Source organism: Anolis sagrei, chromosome 3 (assembly GCF_037176765.1).
Source record: "Anolis sagrei isolate rAnoSag1 chromosome 3, rAnoSag1.mat, whole genome shotgun sequence".
Taxonomy (NCBI): Eukaryota; Metazoa; Chordata; class Lepidosauria; order Squamata; family Dactyloidae; genus Anolis; species Anolis sagrei.
In genome coordinates, this window is record NC_090023.1 from 213,605,236 (window position 1) to 213,627,125 (window position 21,890).

The following is a 21,890-nucleotide window of genomic DNA, read 5'->3' on the forward strand; positions in this document are numbered from 1 at the left end:
ATGAAGCACAATACACACTTGACCAAATCTGAATCTGAGATTTCCAGGCACTCTTTCCGAGTCTCAAATCCTTCTTCACAAGCCTCAGCAGGATCTCCCTATAGATACCTCTTAGCCTACCAAAAGGAAAAAGGAGACAAAAACCTGCAGTTTGCTTATTCCTTTCTAATTTGGATTGTTCCTACAGGGAAAGTATTATTTTTCCATTGAGGGCCATCAGACTGATTGCTGCTGTGCAGATCTTATCTCTACAGAGCGAAAGCTATATTGTTTCCCCATGCTTGGCTCTGCTTTGCCCAGGGCTCAAGTGCCACTGGTTCATTGAAGCAGTTCTCAAAGCTTTGCTTCTCCTTCCAGGCCTGTGAGCACATGCCTCTTCTCCATGCCCAAGTTACTCAGACATCTAGGTTGGTGATGCTTTGGGCAAATGCCTTCAAAAACATGTGAGGAAGAGGCAAGTTCAGACTGGGTTGCAAGTCTGCCTGAGTGCTAATACATTCCACAAGGGGTAGCTATAAGCAGTCCATTAAAGACCAACATACAAAGACCAATCCAGTTTGGTCATTAGGATATTTTCTAGGGCATGGTGATCCAAGGTTCAGTTTAAGTCTCCAAGCTGCTGGCAGATAGTTTTTAGCAAGTTTCCCCAGAGGTGCAGTGGGTTAAAACGCTGAGCTGCTGAATTTGCTAACTGAAAAGTCGGCGGTTCGAATCTGGGGAGCGGTGTCAGCTCCCGCTGTTAGCCTCTGCTTCTGTCAACCAAGCAGTTTGAAAATATAGAAATGTGAGTAGGTACCGCTCTGGCAGGGAGGTAACAGCACTCCATGCAGTCATGCTGGCTACATGACCTTGGAGGTGTTTACGGACAGTGCTGGCTCTTTGGCTTAGAAATGGAGATGAGCACCAACCCCCAGAGTCGGACACAACAGGATTAAATGTCAAGGGAAAACCTTTACCGTTAAGTGGGAAAACTATACAGTTGTAGTCAGTGGGCACAAATATGAAGCTGAATCCTGGCATGATTGAGTCTGCCGATCTCCCACATCAGATAAGTTAAGCTCTGTTCTAGAGCATTATTTCACAAAGTCTCTCTTTGTCTGACTTGTACCTAACTGTCAAATGTTTTGTGCTCCAGATATTCCACAAACTGAATCGGCCCAGGACATATGATACTGGGAAGGAAAACTGCTAATCTGCTTTATAACAGTTATAATAACATAAATTATATTGATAATAATATTGTCAACTCTTAAATGTTAAAGCTGAACTCACTTATCTGGAATATCTTGTTGGGGGAAAAAGCCAAAGTTTAAAAAAATTCACAGAAATATCTTCCTGGGACCTTGGTTTGTCCTAAGAAGATATTTTAATGAGGTTTTGCAGGTTACATCTTGTGGTAAATATTTTAGACTTCCGCTTTCCTTGGATGCTCCTGTCAACCTGTGGATCTGTTCTACAAGAAAACTTTGGCAGATCAAGAAACTGAGTTGGTCACTCTGGCTTCCTTGACCTTCTTGATCTACTAAAATTCATTGAGAGACCATGTAAAGCCACAAAAACCTAGAAAATACTCTAAAAAAAGTCCTAGTTGGACACCCAATTTTGGTCAAAAAGTACAAAATCCCTCAACATATTTTTTTTACGAGCCCCCGAGGAAGGCAAAGGTAACCCCTTTGGACAAATCCTTCTAAGAGAACCACATAATAGATTTGGCTTAAGGTTGCCATAAGTCAGACATGACTTGAAGGCACTCAGCAACAATCAATACCTACCACTGAAATTGTGGCAGTAGGGGAAGAATAAATTGGTAAAGAATATACCGTTATTACAATCACACATTACAGTCAGGTATGGAAGCTAGGAGAAACCTTTTGTAGGGAAAGGTTGTAGGGAAAGTAGATTTTGGGAAAGGAGACACAGAGTTAGCATAAATCCTATTATTCATTGTGTCCAACCCACTGCTAGTGCAGGAATCCACTGAGAAAGCATATCTCCGAAATGATAATCTATCCTTTGTTAAAAGTCTCTAGTAAAGGAGTGCCCACCACTTTCTGAGGTTGTCTATTCTGCTGATGAACAGCTCTTACCATCAGGGAGGGAGGGAGGAAGGCAGGCAGGCAGGCAGGCAGAAGAACATGACATGACATGGCAAGTTGGCAGTGGAGAAAGAGTGAACTTATTTAAGGACCGACAGGTCAGAGGTTCGAATCCAGGTAGAGTGCAGGTGAGCTCCCTCTGTCAGCTCCAGCTCCCCATGCGGGGACATAAGCCTCCCACAAGGATGGTAAAACATCAAAACATCCAGATGTCCTCTGGGCAACGTCCTTGCAGACAGTCAGTTTTCTCACACCAGAAGTGACTTACAGTTTCTCAAGCCGCTCCTGACACGAAAACAAACAAAGGGAAGAAATCTGAACATAGATGAGATGGTGAAACAAAGATTTGCTTCAGTAGCTCATATAAGCTCATATTTCTTGCTTACTTCTACCTCGGTTCCTTTTCCTTTAGGGAAGACACAGTGTCTCGGAGTGTATTTATACTATACAGTTAATAGTGAGTATACACAGCTTTATCTGTCATGGGTGTATACTATAGAAACCAGGGTGTGGATGATTTCATGCAATAAATGAAATTGTCTCCTAGAAGACTTGAATTACAGTGTCTAACAACACGATATACACTGAATTACAAAAGAATGCTGTACACACATATACATTCACCATTATGCATCACCTTAAATGTTAAAGCACATAATTGCCCCTTGGAAGAATTGTGACATTACTTGTAATGCATTACTTCCAGCTCTGGCTTTCACTAGCCTGAGCTTTCTTTTACCTGCCTCAAACTATGGCCAGATAGATAAAAAGCTGTGCATTGAATTCAGTCTGTGTTGGCTTTTGTGGGGGTGATCTTGCAAGCATCACTTGATATGATTTGGAGGCAGCCATCCCAGTAAGACTAATAAGTGCAGTTTCTGTGGACTGAGATAACTGTGGATCAGCCTTAAAATTGTGTACCGGGAACTCTCAAAAGCCTAGTTGGTTTGTAATATTGCATTCCTGTTAGTCTGTATCCCCACCATGAGGTCAGGTTGTATATTGCACAATTTTCTACTTAGTACTTTGCTTAATCTGAGCATTAGATTTAAAATTAATGTAATAGTACAGCTTTGTTGACTCTTGTTCCTCTTATTGTTTGGCACTTTGTGCACATTTTAAACATCAAATTACAGTTTACAGACAAAAAACCAAACATAGATGCTATTAATTCATGGAGATGACCACAGCTGGGCACTACTTTAGATAAACCAAAACTGGAAAGGGCATCCAGTCCAATCCCCTGTCATGGAAGAACACTCAACAGTAAAAATGAACAACTAGTGTGGTATTTTTAAAACATTTAAAACATTTCAAAAAGTTAATAATATCAAGATACTTTTTTTAAAGTTTAGAACTTTTTTAAATATAAAAATCACTTCTAAAAACTACCTTTCTAGCCACAGACAACCCCAATGTCTGAATTCATCTTTGGCCCCAAATTCAGAAATGGGGTTTGGAACATTCCTGACTTGCCTACTAATAAAGAGACAGCCAGATGGATGTTCAATCCCAGAATAGTTGACCTTCCGATGATCTGGCATCCATGGCAATAACAGGGAATTTGGACAGAGGCTAAGCTGTTGTTATCAACCCCAGAGCCTCCTCTTTGTTAAAAGACAGAAAATTGTCCTCTTTGGATTGCCAAAATACAGGGAGTCCCCGACTTACATACATCATAGTTGCAAACAGGGGTGAGACAATAGGAAGTATGAGAAATCTACCCCTAGGAAGGGAAACTTACTCCTGAAAAAGTAATAATAATAATAACAACAACAATAATAATTTATATCTCACCACCATTTCCCCAGGGTGCAGCACGTAACATAAAATGGTACATAAAATGGTACTTAGGCTCGTGCGCCAGCTGCGCCCGTATCTTGGGAAGTCTGACTTGGCCACGGTGGTACATGCTTTGGTCACATCCCGCCTCGACTACTGCAACGCTCTCTACGTGGGGCTGCCCTTGAAGACGGCCCGGAAGCTTCAGCTAGTTCAACGCGCGGCAGCCATGTTGTTAACAGGAGCAGGGCGCAGAGAGCATACAACGCCCCTGCTGTCCCAGCTCCACTGGTTGCCGATTTGCTACCGGGCCCAATTTAAGGTGCTGGTGTTATCCTACAAAGCCCTAAACGGTTCCGGCCCAAAATACCTTGCAAACCGCATCTCGGCCTACGAGCCCACGAGGGCCTTGAGATCATCCGGGGAGGCCCTTCTCTCGGTCCCGCCTGCCTCACAGGCACGTCTGGCGGGGACGAGAGAGCGAGCCTTCTCGGTGGTGGCCCCCCGGTTGTGGAACACCCTCCCTACTGAAATTAGACAGGCGCCCTCTTTGATGGCCTTCCGTAGGAGCCTGAAAACATGGCTCTTCGAGCAGGCCTTCAACTGAGTGTACCATTGGAACGACTCTGGAATGGACTATGACTACGAATTTGGCTATGACCCCAGGATTGGACGAAGCGGATTTTTAGCATAACTATATGTTATGTAGTATTAGTTGTGTATGTATCGTCGCCATTTTTTGTACTCTGTCTTATATGTTGTTGTTCACCGCCACGAGTCGCCCTCGGGCTGAGAGTGGCGGTCAATAAATGCAAAAAATAAATAAATAAATAAATAATAAGCATAAAACAATAACACATAAAATTATAACAAAAACCACTACCAACACAGATAACATGATACAAAATAGCTCAGTTTTAAAATGCAGAACATCTAGCTGCCAGTTATCATGGGGAAAAGGCGTATCAACCGAAGCTTTATCACCAATCCTTGTTTCTACAACAAGCCACATTTTTCAAAATCCAATTATCACAGAGACAGAAAATGAGGTGAAATCTTCTGAACAGGGGCATAGACAGTAAAACAAACACCACAGGAGTGTAAACCCTTTCTTTGCTATGCAAAGCTTACAAAATACAAATTTTTGGCTGGAGTTATCTTTAAAAATGTACCTATTCTGACTTACATACAAATTCAGTTTAAGAATAAGCCTGCAGAATCTTATTCATAACTAGTTGTACCTGCCACACATTGCTGTAACCAACCTTTTCTCCTTCTTTCTCTCCTTCTTTCTTTCTCTCCTTCCTTCTCTTTCCTTCCTTCCTCCCCTTCTTTTCTTTCATTCTCTCCTTCCTTCTCTTCCTCCCCCCCCCCTCCGCTTTTCTTTCCCTTCCTCTTTCTCCCCTTCCTTCCTTCTCTGCCTATTCTTGGACTGCAACTCCCAGCAGTCCTCCTGATCAATCTATCTACCTATCTCCCTATCTATCTATCTTATCTATTGGAAGGATTGCTGGGAGTTGCAGTCCAGGAATAGGAAATTGGAAACATGCAGGGATTGGGATGCTCTCAAAGAAATCCAAGAAGAAAGCTTGCATTTTGGAAGCAGTGCATTTGGATCATCCTCCTCTTCTAAAGGGCCTGGTCTAGGATGCTGGGAGCTGTAGTCCAGAAGAGAGTGTGGATAAGCTATTGCGTGTTTTGTTGGGGAGTCGTTTTTGCGCATGAGCTGTAGCGTCTTTTTGCTTTTTGGGCTTTTGAAGTCTCTTCTGCTGCGTTTTTATGAGTGATGGTCACTTGTTGGCCTGAGAGGTGTATTGTGTCCAAATTTGTTGTCAATTCATCCAGTGGTTTTTGAGTTATGTTAAGTCCACAAACTAACATTACATTTTTTATTTATACAGACTTGGGGACTTCTGGTACTTAGAGATCTTGTGATGAGATAAGACTGCTAAGTTGCTGCTTCCCATTAGCTAACACTCAGTGTCTGACACCTCCTCTGGCCTTAAATGACAGCTCACTCAGAGGTTGCTGAGCATCTCACAGATTTTTCCTCTATGTGACAAAATATGTTCCCAATAGCATAGCACTTGGCTTAATGAACATTTTAATAGAATTGACAAAAAATCTGGGTACAAATCTTTTTGAGCAAAGTACAGTTCAATAGGGAAATGCAAGGGGAAATCTGAGATGCAAAACATGCAAAACAGGATATAAAATTATAGAAGTGGGGAGTCGTGAGGAATGTCAATAAAAAACTGATTGGACCCTGGGTTTCTAGATCTATGATACATTAGAGTGAATAGTGTTCCAGCGGAATCTTTGAATATATTCTCAGATCATTATAGCGTTTCAAGCAAAGCCTGAAAATGGTGTTCCAAATAATATTTATATTTTTGTTAACCGAAAACTGACTTTTATGTAAGTTGAGGATCACTGTGAGCCCCTCACACATGACTTGATATACCAGGATGAGATACCAAACATCTGGCAAATTCCCTTCTTCCTTTATAACATCTTTCTCAAGCATGTGCTTCTAAATATGCTTCCCCCTGCTATCTTATTAGGTGTTATAGCTTCACCTTTTCTCATTTATCCAATATTTATGTTCAACTCTTTTGAATGTGTTTGCTTTTAAAAAGGTATCAAAGAACTGTCTTTTGAGGAAAGTGTTCCCAGATGTGCTTAGAACTCAGTTAAACAGACTGAAAGGAAAATAAGGAATCTTATAGTAGTATTTCTTTAAGCTCTAGTGACTAGATAGAAATTTTGGCTTGGTCTTCAAATATATTCAGTATTAGAGCATACAATATACCCAAATGGATTTCTTTTCAGCCCATGAATAGGGCACATACTCCTTGAAATGTGTTGGATTTGAATTTGAATCTGAGCTTGTCAAATAAGATTCGGCCTTTCTATGACTACCAATCCCTTGCCAAAGGGGAAAACAGTGATGACTACATAGAGCTGCAGTAAATCTCTTCAGTGTTAATAAGTGAGAAGAGGCTCATTTCCATCCTTTTTAGACAAAGTATTGTGGGGATCCAAGTTGCTAAAAGTGTGTGACCCTTGGCACTAAGGGACAGGATAATTTACAAAGCATGGCAAGAGCCAGGTGTATAGTTTTGTGGGCTGAGACTAATTATTTGCATGAATTAAGTCAACAAAACTATTGAGTCGCCCTAATGGGCTGAGAATGGCGGTTAATAAGTGCATCAAATAAATAAATAAATAAATAAATAAATAATAAGATAGGTAGCTCCAAGGGAAGGACATATATTGCCCTAATGTATTTTAACAGTGTTCCCATCACTCTGTACCTTGAGATTTCCTAAATCCATAGAATTGGATGAAGTTCAGTACAGAAAGTTTTTCATTGATTTGTGAGCACTCATACCATTGGTGAAGAGGTTTTCCTTGGGGTGGATATGCAAACAGCCAATTTGATGCCTGGCTGCTGCACCCTTCCAAGTGAATAATAATAATAATAATAATAATAATAATAATACTTTATTTTTATCCCACAATATCTCCCCAAGGGGACTCAGGGTGGTGTACAATAGGAAAAGTAGCAAACATTCAATGCCAACAAGATAAAACAAACAGATCAGATCATAAACCATAAATAAATAACATCAAATTATAATTATAAAGTAATCAAAACTAACAAGATTAAAATTTAAATATACAAATATAACATTCAAGACACATTTAGCTAACAAATCAGGTTATAATGTATGGCACTCCAGGTAGTAACCTGACTGCCGATCTTTGGACCAATTGCAACTTCCAAACTGTCTTCAAAGACAGCCCCACATAGAGAGCATTGCAATCGTCCAAATGGGATGTAACTAAGGTATGTACGACCATGGCCAAATCTGGTGTCTCAAGGTATGGCCACAGCTAGTGCACAAGTTTTAATAGTGCGAAGGTGCTCCTGGCTACTGCTGAAATCTGGGGTTCCAGGGTTAGTTATGAGTCCAGGAGCACCCCTAGACTGCGAACCTGTGTCTTCAGGGGCAGTGTGACCCCATCTAGCACAAGCTGTAATCCCACACCTTAATCTGCCTTCTGACTGGCCAGGAGCATCTCTGTTTTGTCTGGATTTATTCTCAACTTGTTAGCCCTCATCCAGTCCATCACTGATGACAGGCACTGGTTTAGGGGCAGGACAGCATCCTTGGTTTTTGGTGGAAAGGAGTAATAGAGTTGGGTGTCATCTGCATACATTTGATACTGAACTCCAAAACTCCACATGATCTCTCCTAGCTGTTTCATGTAAATGTTAATAGCATGGGGGGGGGGGGGACGGGACAGAATGGAACCCTGAGGGACCCCACAGAACACCATAGAATCATAAAATCAAAGAGTTGGAAGAGACCTCATGGACCATCCAGTCCAACCCCCTGCCAAGAAGCAGCTAGGGCAATGGTTCCCAACCTGTGGGTCTCCAAGTGTTTTGGCCTACAACTCCCAGAAGCCCTAGCCAGTTTACCAGCAGTTAGGATTTCTGGAAGTTGAAGACCAAATCATCTGGGGACCCACAGGTTGAGAACCACTGAGCTAGGGAGTCAAATGAGAGTCCCCCAGCACCACCATCTGGGTCTGACCCTCCTGGAAGGACCAGAGCTACTGTAAAACAAGACGTTTTATCTCCAAGGAGCAATGTGAGACCAGCTTTCCATTCACACAGTGGCTGACCAAATGACTATAATAAATTTATTGCCTTACATACCATAATAAACTCTTAAAACCATTATTAGATCTTGTGTTAGTGAATTCCATAGTTTGATTGTGCTTGATGTAGAGGTTCTCCCTTTCATCTGTCCTTCACTGTCCAAATTTAGCACTTTCTGTATTCCGTGTATATTTTATACGCTCTTATGGTACTTCCCTTACTTGCCTTATTTTCTAAACAAAAAGGCCTCAAACTTCATATTTATTCCTTTTAGACATCTAGTTCTTAGAATGCCTTGATTTCCAGTTTTGTGCCGTTTCCCATTTTACAATATCTAGACCGATTCCACTTGATTCAGGACAGAAAATATAGATGTAGCAAATTATGTTAGACACCTAACTTCCTCCCTTGTCTATTGATTGAAACCAGGGATTTTGATAACTTGTTGCGGGTTGTATCCATTGTTAGGCTGTAGAGGAAAAGATAAGAGACTGTTGCTCCACAGGTTGTTGCACAATTAACTATTTTATACTATGAAATCAAGTATCTTAGTATAGCTTTATGCGCTGGACTGTACCATGTCAGGCTGCTTTAGACTGGGGCAGAGAGAGACTCGGCTCTTCCCTCTATGGAAAAAAACCCATTCCTTAGCAAAGAAACTAACATATCAGATCTATGAACCAGCCATGACATTATTTATAATACCCCTGCACTAATCGTAAGGGAAGATATCCAGAATTCAATCTGGCTGAGTCTGCTGCTTCTTAGTTTCTGTCTCCAACGTTCTGTTTGCCTCATTCTTGCCTCTTCTCCATAAATTAGCTTCTTTTTATCTGAAGCTCAGCAAATCCATTTGTTTCATTTAATTTTCCCCAGTAGGAGGACTTGATGTATCATAACTCATTTTTTTAATAATCAAGGTCAGGGTGCTTTTGTAAGAAATTGGTTTCAATAAAAGTTTTTGCCATTTTTAATTAGCATCTGCTTTGTTCTCTGTATTTTAAGAAACATGACAGTTCATCAGTTTGCTTCAGAAATTAACAATGAACAAGAATTAAGTAATGCAAAAAGCCTTTTATACAAAGTAATCTGCTCCCACACTATCTTAACTACTTGGAAGGTGAACTGGCTGTGCAGAGAACAGATCGGAGACTATATAGCTGACTCAAACAAGAATTTATTAACTGACAAAAAATTTAGATTTTCTCTCCTCCTGAGTCTCACTACAAAGTCTTTGTGAGCAGAGAGATAGACGCAGTTCTAGCCAAACTGAGGCTCTTGGATCTTTATTTCTTCTTCTTGTCTCTTTCTTGTATGGTGTTTAACTGTCTCTAAGATGGTCTCAAAATTTAACTCCAACTGGACTTGAATATAGCTCTGACTGGACTTGAATATAGCTCTATCTGGACATACTATTTTGTAGATCTTCCAGCCTTCCTCTGTCTTCACCTGCCAGTTGCTTCAAATGCAAAGAGGCTGCCTAGACTGACCTCCCAGAAAGTGTACATAAAATATTAATCAATCTAACTAAAAAGGGCTTAACGAGGTGTAAACAGTGAGGGTATTCATGTGGCACAACACAAAGTGAATGGAAGAATAGCATGGTATCGCTCTCTTTACAAGCTTTAGGGTTGAAACAAAGCAAGCTTCTAAAATATGGTGTTGCTTTTTTAAAAACTGATCTTTCATTTTCTTCAAGAAACTGAGGGCACTATGGAAAACTGAGAGCCTTTCCACACAGCCCTATATCCCAGAATATCAAGGCAGGAAATCCCACATTGTCTGAGTGTGGACTCAGATAACCCAGTTCAAAGCAGATAATGTGGGATTTTTTGCCTTGGTATTCTGGGATATATGGGGATGTGTGGAAGGGCCCAAAGTGATTTCCTTTTACCTTTACCTTATCACTGTGATGTTGGTGGGCTCAAACAGCACAACTGATTCAAAATTACCAATTGACAGCCCTGTATGCAGCCATCTGAACCCAGTTTACCCTGGTCTTAAAATGTATCTTCTCTGCAGAATCAGTGCTGTTTGAGACCACTTCGACTGTCATGGCCCAATATTATGGAATCATTGGATTTGTAGTTTTTCAAGGGTTTTAGCTTTTTGCCAAATAGTGTGTTGCCAAACCACAATTCCCATGATATTGTAGCATTGAGCCACGTCAGTTAAAGTGGTGTCAAACAGAATTAATTCTCAATCCAGAATTTTATATATTAAAATAATTATTTCACATAGGTGCCCTAGATTAAATGTAGCTCTGCAGTCTAATAGGGTATTACTACAAATATAGCTTGAGAATCCCACTCTTGCAACCAGGTCCAGAAAAGATACTAGCCGACAAGAGGTTTCATTGGCCTTCTGGATCACACCTTAATATTAAGGTTCTTTACCACCACAAGCATATCGCTATGAGTCTGCATGTGCATGGAGCATGGTTCATTCATGCTACTTGGTTTTTATACACAAGTAAGTGTTCATAGGATTGTACTCATCAGGTTCTACCTATTTGTGTGCTTAACATTACAGGCATTATTTAAAAATAAAAACTTATAGGGAATCATAAGATTAATGTGGGAAGAAAGAACTATGTGGATGGAAAAGACTTTGCATGCAACTCTAGAACAACAAATATGAGGCAATCTAACTTTCCTTGAAAAATGTAATCATATATTCTGTAGCTGGAATTGTTCAATGTGAAAGCTGAAATACCTATGAGGAGGATAAAGAGTCTCTGCATACATATTTCAGATTTCTCTGCAACAGTCGATGTAAGGGCCAAGCAAGATGTAGTGGGAGACTTACAGGTATGGGATACTGCCAGAATCATACAATGCAGTGGAAGTGACATTTAAACCAGCATGGATGAGCATGGGGAGGACACTGATGGCATAGTTTTTCAAGGTTTTCTGCTTTCCTCAGATTGCAGCTTGCTCACTGTCTGCCCTTGAAGTTCCAAGAGACCAGATGTAAACACTGCAGGGAGATAAATGGGGAAAAAAAGCTGTTGTGGAGAAGCACAAAAATCAGGATTTATCCTTCCTTTTCCTGACCTCCTTATCTACAACTTTGAATTCTTACTTTTTTAGATAACAACACCCAGAATCCCCACCCATCATGGCCATACGACATATCTGCCATAAATAAATCATGGACAGATCCATCTTTAGGTATCTTAAGATCCCAAAAGTGATTAAAGAGTGCTAGGCTGCAGGAAGACAACCTCTCCCGCAGGGGGAGTGTCAGCTTCAGGTCTGTTTTGTTGTGGCACATTCACCGCAGTGCTGGCCTCTCCACAGATGAAGTGGGAACAGAGCAAGCGCGATAGTGTACTGTTTATTATGGAAATATGCCACGTTTGAGCTGATTTACAAGCAGCTCTTTGGAGCTGCCTGATTGCTCTGCAGTTTTGCTTTCAGCCCGTTATTCTTGCTGATACATTACTGGTATATCTCTTACTGGGGCTGCAAAAGATTCTTTCAGAGACATGACGTGGGCCAAAGCAGGGAAGATAGAAACCAGCTGTTGGGCAGCATTTCTTCCAAGGGCTTGAAGAGTTCCAGCAGGCTGCATCAGTCTGATTGGAGATTGCCTTTTGCTGGCTGCCTTTGCAGATTGCTAGTCATTGCTGGCTGAAGTAATGTTTTAGTGGTGATGATCTTTTTGCTGACATTAATTTGTGATCATGATAGCAATTCAGAATCACATTGTTTGCCTTTTCTCCATTAGTTCCCCAAATAAGGAAGTTAACAGTTTCTTCAGAGAACTAATAGTGAAAAAGGACAGAACATCTCTCATTGCTCATCTCTCATATGTCTATTATGTGAAGAAGGGAACATTTAATTGGCCAAGGATTTCTATGCCGTCCAAGTATAGTAGAGTCTCGCTTATCCAACCTTCACTCATCCAATGTCCTGTATTATCCAATGCAGTCTGCCTCCCACCCGGATCCACAGCTGTTTTGGTGCTAAATTCGTAAATATAGTAATTATTACTACATAACATTACCATGTATTGAACTGCTTTTTCTGTCAATTTGTTGTAAAACATAATGTTTTGGTGCTTAATTTGTAAAACCATAATGTAATTTGACATTTAATAGGCTTTTTCTTAATCCATCTTTATTATCCAATATTTTTGCTTATCCAACGTTCTGCTGGCCTGTTTATGTTGCTCAAGGGAAGATCTCAGGGGCTCACATGTCTTTACACTAATGCACAGAGCATGGGAAATAAGACGAACTCCAACTTTTAGCACAACACCACAAATATGATATCATAGGGATCACTGAAACCTGGTGGGATGACTCCTATCGCTGGAATGTAGATATCGAGGGGTATAACCTCTTTCACAGAAACCGAACAAAGGGGAGAGGAGGCGGAGTAGCCTTATATGTCAAAAACTCTTATGCTGCAGAAGAGATTCAAGACAGCAATCTGGGAAACCAGCTTGAAATCATCTGGATAAGAATCAAGGGAACTGGGACTCAAAAAGATGTCGTTGTAGGCGTCTACTACAGACCCCCAAGCCAGGAGGAAGAACTTGATGAAGTCTTCTGTCAACAGTTGACCAAACAGGCACAGAGAAGAGATGTAGTAGTCATGGGTGATTTCAACTATCCCGATATTTGCTGGAAAACAAACTCGGCCAAGAGTACAAGGTCCAACAAATTCCTCGCTTGCCTTGCAGACAGTTTCATGGTCCAGAAGGTAGAAGAGGCAACAAGGGGATTGGCTACTCTTGATCTCATCCTAACAAATGCGGAGGACCTGATCGATGCGGTCGAAGTGGTAGGATCCTTAGGGGCAAGTGACCATGTGCTCCTGCAATTGAGGCATCTGTGGAAGGGAGGCCAGTTAGCGGCAGCCTTGAGTGCCCCTCTCCCTCTTCCCTCCGGCGGCCCTAGGAAGCAGCTTTGTACTTCCCTCAGTACTTCCCTCAGTACAAAGGAAGGCCGAAACTAAGACAAGTCAAACCCGCATTTTGGACTTTAGGAGAGCTGATTTCCAAAAAATGAAGGAAACGCTGAGCAGCATTCCGTGGACACAGATACTAAAAGACAAGGGAGTTACGGATGGATGGGAATTTCTCAAGAGTGAAATACTCAAGGCGCAATTGCAAACTGTGCCAACAAAGAGAAAAAATAGGATAAGTGCAAAGAAGCCAGAATGGATGTCCAAAGAACTTCTAACTGTGCTAAGACACAAAAGAGACATGCACAAGAAGTGGAAAAAGGGAGAAATCACCAAAGAAGAATTCAAACAAATAGCCAAGACCTGTAGGGAAAAGGTCCGCAAGGCTAAAGCAAAAAACGAGCTCAGACTTGCCAGGGACATTAAAAACAATAAAAAGGGCTTCTATTCTTATGTCAGTAGAAAAAGGAAAAACAAGGAGGCGATAGGACCTCTTCGCGGAGAAGATGGGGCAACGCTGACAGGGGATAGGGAAAAGGCAGAACTACTTAATGCCTTCTTTGCCTCGGTCTTCTCACAAAAAGAGAGTCTTCAACCTCAGCAAGATGGAGTGGATGAGGGATTGGAGGACATCCAACCCCAAATTGGGAAAGAAGTCGTCCAGGAATACCTGGCCGCTCTTAATGAGTTCAAGTCCCCAGGGCCAGATCAACTACACCCCAGAGTATTGAAGGAACTAGCGGAAGTCATTTCTGAACCATTGGCAACCATCTTTGAGAGTTCTTGGAGAATGGGAGAAGTTCCAGCAGATTGGAGGAGGGCCAATGTGGTCCCAATCTTCAAGAAGGGAAAAAAGGATGACCCAAACAACTACCGTCCGGTCAGCCTCACGTCGATACCGGGCAAGATTCTGGAAAAGATTGTTAAGGAAGCGGTCTGCAAACACTTAGAAACAAATGCAGTCATCGCTAATAGTCAACATGGATTTATCAAAAACAAGTCATGCCAGACTAATCTGATCTCTTTCTTCGATAGAGCTACAAGCTGGGTAGATGCGGGGAATGCCGTGGATGTAGCGTACCTAGATTTCAGTAAGGCCTTCGACAAGGTCCCCCATGACCTTCTGGCAAGGAAACTAGTCCAATGTGGGCTAGGCAAAACTACGGTGAGGTGGATCTGTAATTGGTTAAGTGGACGAACACAGAGAGTGCTCACTAATGCTTCCTCTTCATCTTGGAAAGAAGTGACAAGTGGAATGCCGCAGGGTTCCGTCCTGGGCCCGGTCCTGTTCAACATCTTTATTAATGACTTAGATGAAGGGCTAGAAGGCATGATCATCAAGTTTGCAGACGACACCAAATTGGGAGGGATAGCCAATAGTCCAGAGGACAGGAGCAGAATTCAAAACGATCTTGACAGATTAGAGATGGGCCAAAACTAACAAAATGAAGTTCAGCAGTGACAAATGCAAGATACTCCACTTTGGCAGAAAAAATGAAATGCAAAGATACAGAATGGGGGACGCCTGGCTCGAGAGCAGTACGTGTGAAAAAGATCTTGGAGTCCTCGTGGACAACAAGTTAAACATGAGCCAACAATGTGATGTGGTGGCAAAAAAAGCCAATGGGATTTTGGCCTGCATCAATAGGAGCATAGTGTCTAGATCTAAGGAAGTAATGCTACCCCTCTATTCTGCTTTGGTTAGACCACATCTGGAATATTGTGTCCAATTCTGGGCACCACAATTCAAGAGAGATATTGACAAGCTGGAATGTGTCCAGAGGAGGGCGACTAAAATGATCAAGGGTCTGGAGAACAAGCCCTATGAGGAGCGGCTTAGGGAACTGGGCATGTTTAGCCTGAAGAAGAGAAGGCTGAGAGGAGATATGATAGCCATGTATAAATATGTGAGAGGAAGCCATAGGGAAGAGGGAGCAAGCTTGTTTTCTGCTTCCTTGGAGACTAGGACGCGGAACAATGGCTTCAAACTACAAGAGAGGAGATTCCATCTGAACATTAGGAAGAACTTCCTGACTTTGAGAGCCGTTCAGCAGTGGAACTCTCTGCCCCGGAGTGTGGTGGAGGCTCCTTCTTTGGAAGCTTTTAAGCAGAGGCTGGATGGCCATCTGTCAGGGGTGATTTGAATGCAATGTTCCTGCTTCTTGGCAGGGGGTTGGACTGGATGGCCCATGAGGTCTCTTCCAACTCTTTGATTCTATGATTCTATTCTATGATAAATTGCTGAAATTATTGGGTTGCTGTAAGTTTTCCAGGCTGTATGGCCATGTTCCAAAAGCATTCTCTCCTGACATTTCGCCCATGTCTATGGCAGGCATCTTCGGAGGTTGTCAGGTCTGACCTCACAACTTCTGAAGATGCCTCATAGATTTCAACGAAATGTCAGGAGAGAATGCTTGTAGAACATGGCCATACAGCCTAGAAATATCACAACAGTCCAAGAGTACTATATGTACTGACCTTTTTACAGATTAAAGGGTGATTCATACAGGGGGAAAAAATAGGATTACAATTTGAGTCAAGATTGTATGGCAGGCTTCTGTACTATTGGAAGAGGAATAGCTGTTAAAATGCACTCCAGGTGGTTCTGTTGTATATACAATAAAACAAATTACTAACCGAAGACTGAAGTACGGATCATCAGAGCTGCACTCTCAACCTTTTGCCTGATTGGTTGGGCAATAGTTCTTAGAAATAGAGTAACATCTGTAAAGGGTCCAGAAGAATCAAATATCTACCAATGAATTCGTGGTTGCAAATCTTGGGTCCTAAAGAGCGGAGGTATTTACAATTTCCATCGTTTGGAGAGGGCATGGTGAGTTGGAAGGGAATGATGGAGCCTATAGTTTAAAATAAATATAGGGTCAAATTTTGGGATCTCTGGTACATATAGTATGTAGTGGGATTTGCTCACAGTTGGTGAAATAACACCTGATGTCTGTGTCCAGATATGCAATGCCCAGTTTTATGTAGAAACTGCAGCCATCTTAATAATCAGTTGTGTGAGCAATTCATTTTGAGTAGTTACTCATAGCAGCTTCCTAGTCCCATTTTATTCCTCAAGACCCTGTATGGCTTTATCTCTTGTTATACCCTTCTGTTCCTTTCCATTACTGTTTAAATTCCTAGATATGCATCCCTACCTCAGATTACCTCAATAGATGTGTGAAATAACAGTTGTCATCAAGTCTTCGTATGTTCTTTTTTACATCCCACATCTCCACTTATTTTACAGGCTTCCCAGCATGAAATGAATCATTATCTGACTTTGTGCTGCTCTTTATTTTCTGCTGCCCATTGTCTCCCAACCTCCAGCCATTTACAAAGAAAACCATTGTTATGTTCTTGAATGGAGTTCAGAAAATATGCTGCTAAAATGTAAGGCTTTAGTCAAATATCTGTAATAGGAAATACAATGAAGAGCAATTTAAGAAATGGTATGCTTTCTATGACACGCAGGCATGTAGCCCCCCCCCCCCCGAAATTCTCATGTTGGTCCAAGAGAAGGCCTTACTGGTACATTATTTAAACTGTTATGTTTATTAATATCATGATCTGATCACAATTTTCAATATATCCCATTTGTATGGGAGTATTGGGGTAACAATACAAAAGGTTTGCTAGGGTGGACCCTCTTTCACCCAGACTCAGCCCCCCCCCCCCCGAATCCAACTCAGTCCCCCCCCCCCCCCCCGAATCAAAATCCTGGCTATGGGCCTGATGACACGAGTCTCTTAACTTTGCCATTTTACTAGTCTTCAAAGACATCTGTTGCCCTTTTATTTCTTGTAGAACAGACTTGAAGCAAATATCGGATCAGTGTATATTTGCAATAGATGCACAAAAGGTTAAAGTAATTCACTGTCTGATATCCCTGACTTTCAAGTGGAGATTTGGAGAGTCAAATGAAATTCATGGTGTCACCATAATTCAACAGGCAACTTGAAAGCTTAACACAATTGTACATGCTTAAACACACATGGCTTCTGAAAACTATGGTCGGTCTTCCCCAACCTGCTTTTTTCAAAAGGGTAACCAGCTTTTTCTCCAGTGGTATTAGCTGTGTTTGTTGGGCTGGTAGGAATTATAATGGAAGAGATACAATCAGGTAGAATGACACAGTGCATTGACTGCTAAGCTACAACACGGCATTGGTGTAATATGTTGATAATATCAAAAAAATGATGAACAATTTTTGAACTTGGCCCAAGTCCCAGAATAATACAGACCACAGCTGGATGTTTATGGGATGCATTTTGTTACATGCACATAAACTTAGAGTCAGACAAAATGGCTGAAAACTGGGTTGAGTTTATTTGTTGACATTGAGTAGTTGCCTTAGATGTGAGGAATACATTTAAGACTATCTATGTATTCAAGGTCAACATTGACAATATTTAGACTGAAACTATAGCCTACAGCAGGGGTCCTCAAACTAAGGCCTGAGGGCCAAATACGGCCCTCCAAGGTAATTTACCCGGCCTTTGCTCAGAGTCAGCCTAAGTCTGAAATGAGTTGAAAGCACACAACAACAACAACAATCCTGTCTCTTAACCCAAAGCAGGCACACACTTCCCATTGAAATACTAATAAGTTTTATATTTGTTAAAATTGTTCTTCATTTTAATTATTGTTATTTTTTGCACTACAAATAAATATGTGCAGTGTGCATAAGAATTGATTCAAGTTTTTTTCAAATTAAAAATCTGTCCCTCCAGCCGTTTGAGGGTCTGTGACCTGGCCCTCTGTTTAAAAAGTCTGAGGACCCCTGGCCTAGAGGGTGCCTTCAATCTTCAAAACTTAATATGGATGGCTGAGAGATCAAACTCTAATGATATAGGATAGGTTGAGGACAAGGTACTAAATACTGGGTACTGGATGCTTTGTTGGCTATTCCATTGGCTTCCTTTGTCTGTTTCATGTTTTTTCACAGCAATTTAGTTGCTTCTCAGAATCCTTGAATTTTTAAATTAATAAGAGATATCTAATTTACTCTGTGACCTGATGCCTCCAATTCCCATTTTTGTGCTCCCCTGTGCCCTTTGTTGTCGCCACTGGCTTTTTTCTCAGTTTCCTTATTTTGTCTGTCAATATCATCAACAAGGCCACTAATATATTTATTGACTAGTCATGGTTAGCGATGGTCAGTACTTAGATGGGAGACTGCCAATGATTACCAGGTGCTGTAGACTATGCCAGAGTACTCTGAGTACTCCTTGCCGAAGAAAACCCTATGAAATTCATGGGTTTGCCATCAATAAATACACAACCTGAAGGCATGCGTGTGTGCGCACACACACAGAATCTGTGTAACCCTGTGAAATGAGAATCTGGGCAACCCTGGTTAGAGCCAGCCAATCATAGCTCCTGGAAAACTGTGAGAGTGGTCCTGTGGTGGAAAGAATATAAACTTGAGGCAGGTCTGTTGAAGAGGAGATGGGAGCAGGATAAAATGGAATTAGAACAATAGGAGACCATCTAAAAATCAGCTAGGAAGGAAATAATGTATAAGATCTGAATAAGGGTTTGGTAATGTGGAAGATCAGTAAGTTCGTGTTTAACACAATTGTTTTCCAATTAATTTTAAAAGGTTTTATTTAATTGTGGTAAAATGTGATCACCTCTTCCTTTCACTTGTTAGATGAAACAAGCCATGCTTGACCCATGAAAGGAAGAAGTGATGATTACCTCTTGAGCACCAAGTACCAGATCTAGGGAGGAATCCTGAGACTAAAAGGCCAGGAAGTGTGGCAGGAGCCCTATGGCTGGAACTTCAGGTTCAGCCTGAGTAGGGATTCCATCACTCTGCAACTTTCAGCATCACTAGCTAGAAGTGGTTGCATAATTCTTATTTATAGTCTGATTTAGAGAGATATTCTAATCCCTTGATCTTCTGGCTGGGGTTAAAATGAAGCGGAAGTGCCCCTCCACCAGCACAATGAGTAGCTTTCTTGACTGTCCCTGTTAGAGCTACAGACATCTCCCTAGGTATAAATCTAGTATGGGTTGTGTTTCTGCCTTCAGAGTGGAAAGGTCTGATAGAGGCATTCCAAAGGCAGGTTGGAGATAGCTTTTGATTATTTGGGGATCAAATGTCCTCTATTGTCCCAAACTGCATTGAGATCAAAGCTGCTGTAGCACCCTGAAACTAGTACATGTAATTTTCTAGTAATTGAAATGCAGTGAGGGAGAAAATTAGGGAAGGAGTACCTCCCAAAATGTTCCCACTCCTCTCCCAGCCCATGTAAATTGGCAGAGCCTCAAAAGCTGCAAATCATGTGTCTCATCAGACACACACACATCATCACATGATTAGAACTGCTTCGCCTTTCTGGATCCAGTTTGTGCCGGGTGTTTAGAAATGCTAGATCTGATATGGCCTTTGTAGTAGAAAATGAAATCCCTTTCAGAGAAGAGAAATAGTAATGCCAGTCGTAAGATAAGGATGTGTCAAATGAGACTAACAGATGCTTCATAAAGAGTTTGCTGACAATGAGAAGGACTCAAGGCTTCAGAAGCAGTTTGTTCCTTTTTGGTGTCATGGTGTCTCTCCACAGACTGTGTTTTCATACAAATTGTCTCTGACATTTACTTTACAAACTGATTAAAGCAAGAGCCGTTTTAAAAAGCCATATGTGTGAAAAAGCCCTAAATTGTCTTTGTGTGTCAGATTGCACAAAGATTGAGGTTAATCCTTACCTACTGAGTCAATAAAATGACAAGTCTGGTTTTGATGTCCAGATACAATCACCACAGCTGGGGCTCTAATCCAGTGCTTCACTCCAGGGGCTCATTCAGAAGAGGAACCTGATGATGCTTTGAGTAACAAAGAGCGTGTGCACTACGATGTGCTTCTTATAATACATAATTATCTGTCAGATCAGCAACCGCTAAGATCGTTAAAGGAGGGCCATTGGCCATGTGGTGAAAAGCAAAGTCAGCAGAGCTGAATGGGGAGCAGTCGTACTCCTCCGTTTCACCAAAGGGAGAAGAAGATAAAGCAGTGGCCAGGCTTCAGGCCCTGCTGTGTGCCTCATCCATTAAAGGTGTCTGGCAAGACTCCTGTCTCACAATTAGATAAAAGCTTTTCCATTCTAAATCACTGTCCAGAAGACAGCCTGGAGCCTGAAATGCTGAACTGAATACACAGGGGAGACCAGGATTGAGCTCTGGATGTTGGTAATTTATATGCCTCATGCATTCACACAGAGGAATGTAGGCTCCCGCTCAAGGATGCGTTGGGGAAGGAGGGGGTGCTGGTGGCCATGGTTTTTAATCTAACCAGTGCTCTCCAAATATAACTGCATATTTAAGCACATTACTTGCAGAAAATAGCAAAGATTTAGGCTACTGATGAAAACTAAGGAAGAATATGCAAACTCAGGGTTACAGATGCATATTAAGAAGACAAGAAATGATGATCACAGATTATGGATGTAACATTAAAGTGGGTAACAAAGTCACTGAAATACAGTTCGACTTCCACATTTGTGGGTTTGGCTTTTGTAGATTTGATTAACATAGTCTCTCTAGGAATCTCTAGGTCCTCCAGCACAACTCTATGATCAATGTTCGGTGGAAGTTGACTGTAGAGTGTCACTGGAGGTTTCTAGATAAGTATTTTTACAGGTTTTTAAAAAATATATATTCATGGTTTTTGCACTTTCACAGGAGTATCCTGGCGCTCCTAGTTCCATTGAATATGTAGTTAGAAGCTTTTTCTGTTCATTAACCAAAATGAAGACTGTAGTCTTGACATTTTTAAGCACATATTTAAGCCCTGTTGGATGGTCACCCTTAGATGACCTATCATCCTCATTGCCATGGTAGATAGCTGGAGAACTCCAGAGAGCTCCTCAGTGTTACCTGGCATCTTTTTTTGACTTAAAGGAACCTACAAAACCAAGAGGAGGGGAGATCCCCCCCCCCCATTTCTCCCTGATCATTTGCTGATGGCAGTACAGGCACCCAGTAATGATCAGGAGATCATATTGTTGAAGGCTTTCATGGCTGGAATCACTGGGCTGTTTTAGGTTTTTTGGACTATATGGCCACGTTCTAGAAGCATTCTCTCCTGACGTTTTGCCTAAACCCAATTTTCCTAGTTTCCAACAGACCTCACAACCTCTGAGGATGCTTGCCATAGATACAGGTGAAACATCAGGAGAGAATGCTTCTAGAACATGGCCATATAGCCTGAAAAATCTACAACAACCCAGATCAGGAGATCTCTAGAGCTCTCTGGCTGGCTACTGCAGTGACAAACATATCACAGTCCTAAGCCATGCCCTTCCTCCTGTGCCACTGAGCACAGGAAAAAGGTGATTGCAGCACTGACCCATGTATACATGGACTGATTTCCTTTACAGCTAGTTCTACTGTCCACACTAATCCCAAAATGTA

The 21,890-nt window shown here is 41.5% G+C and overlaps 1 protein-coding gene across 4 annotated transcripts in view; it reads left to right on the forward strand.

The window, feature by feature from the left end:
• The window catches only part of SH3PXD2A (SH3 and PX domains 2A), a 320,633-nt gene that overhangs the window by 150,594 nt on the left and 148,149 nt on the right, over window positions 1-21,890 (forward strand). The window lies entirely within an intron of this gene.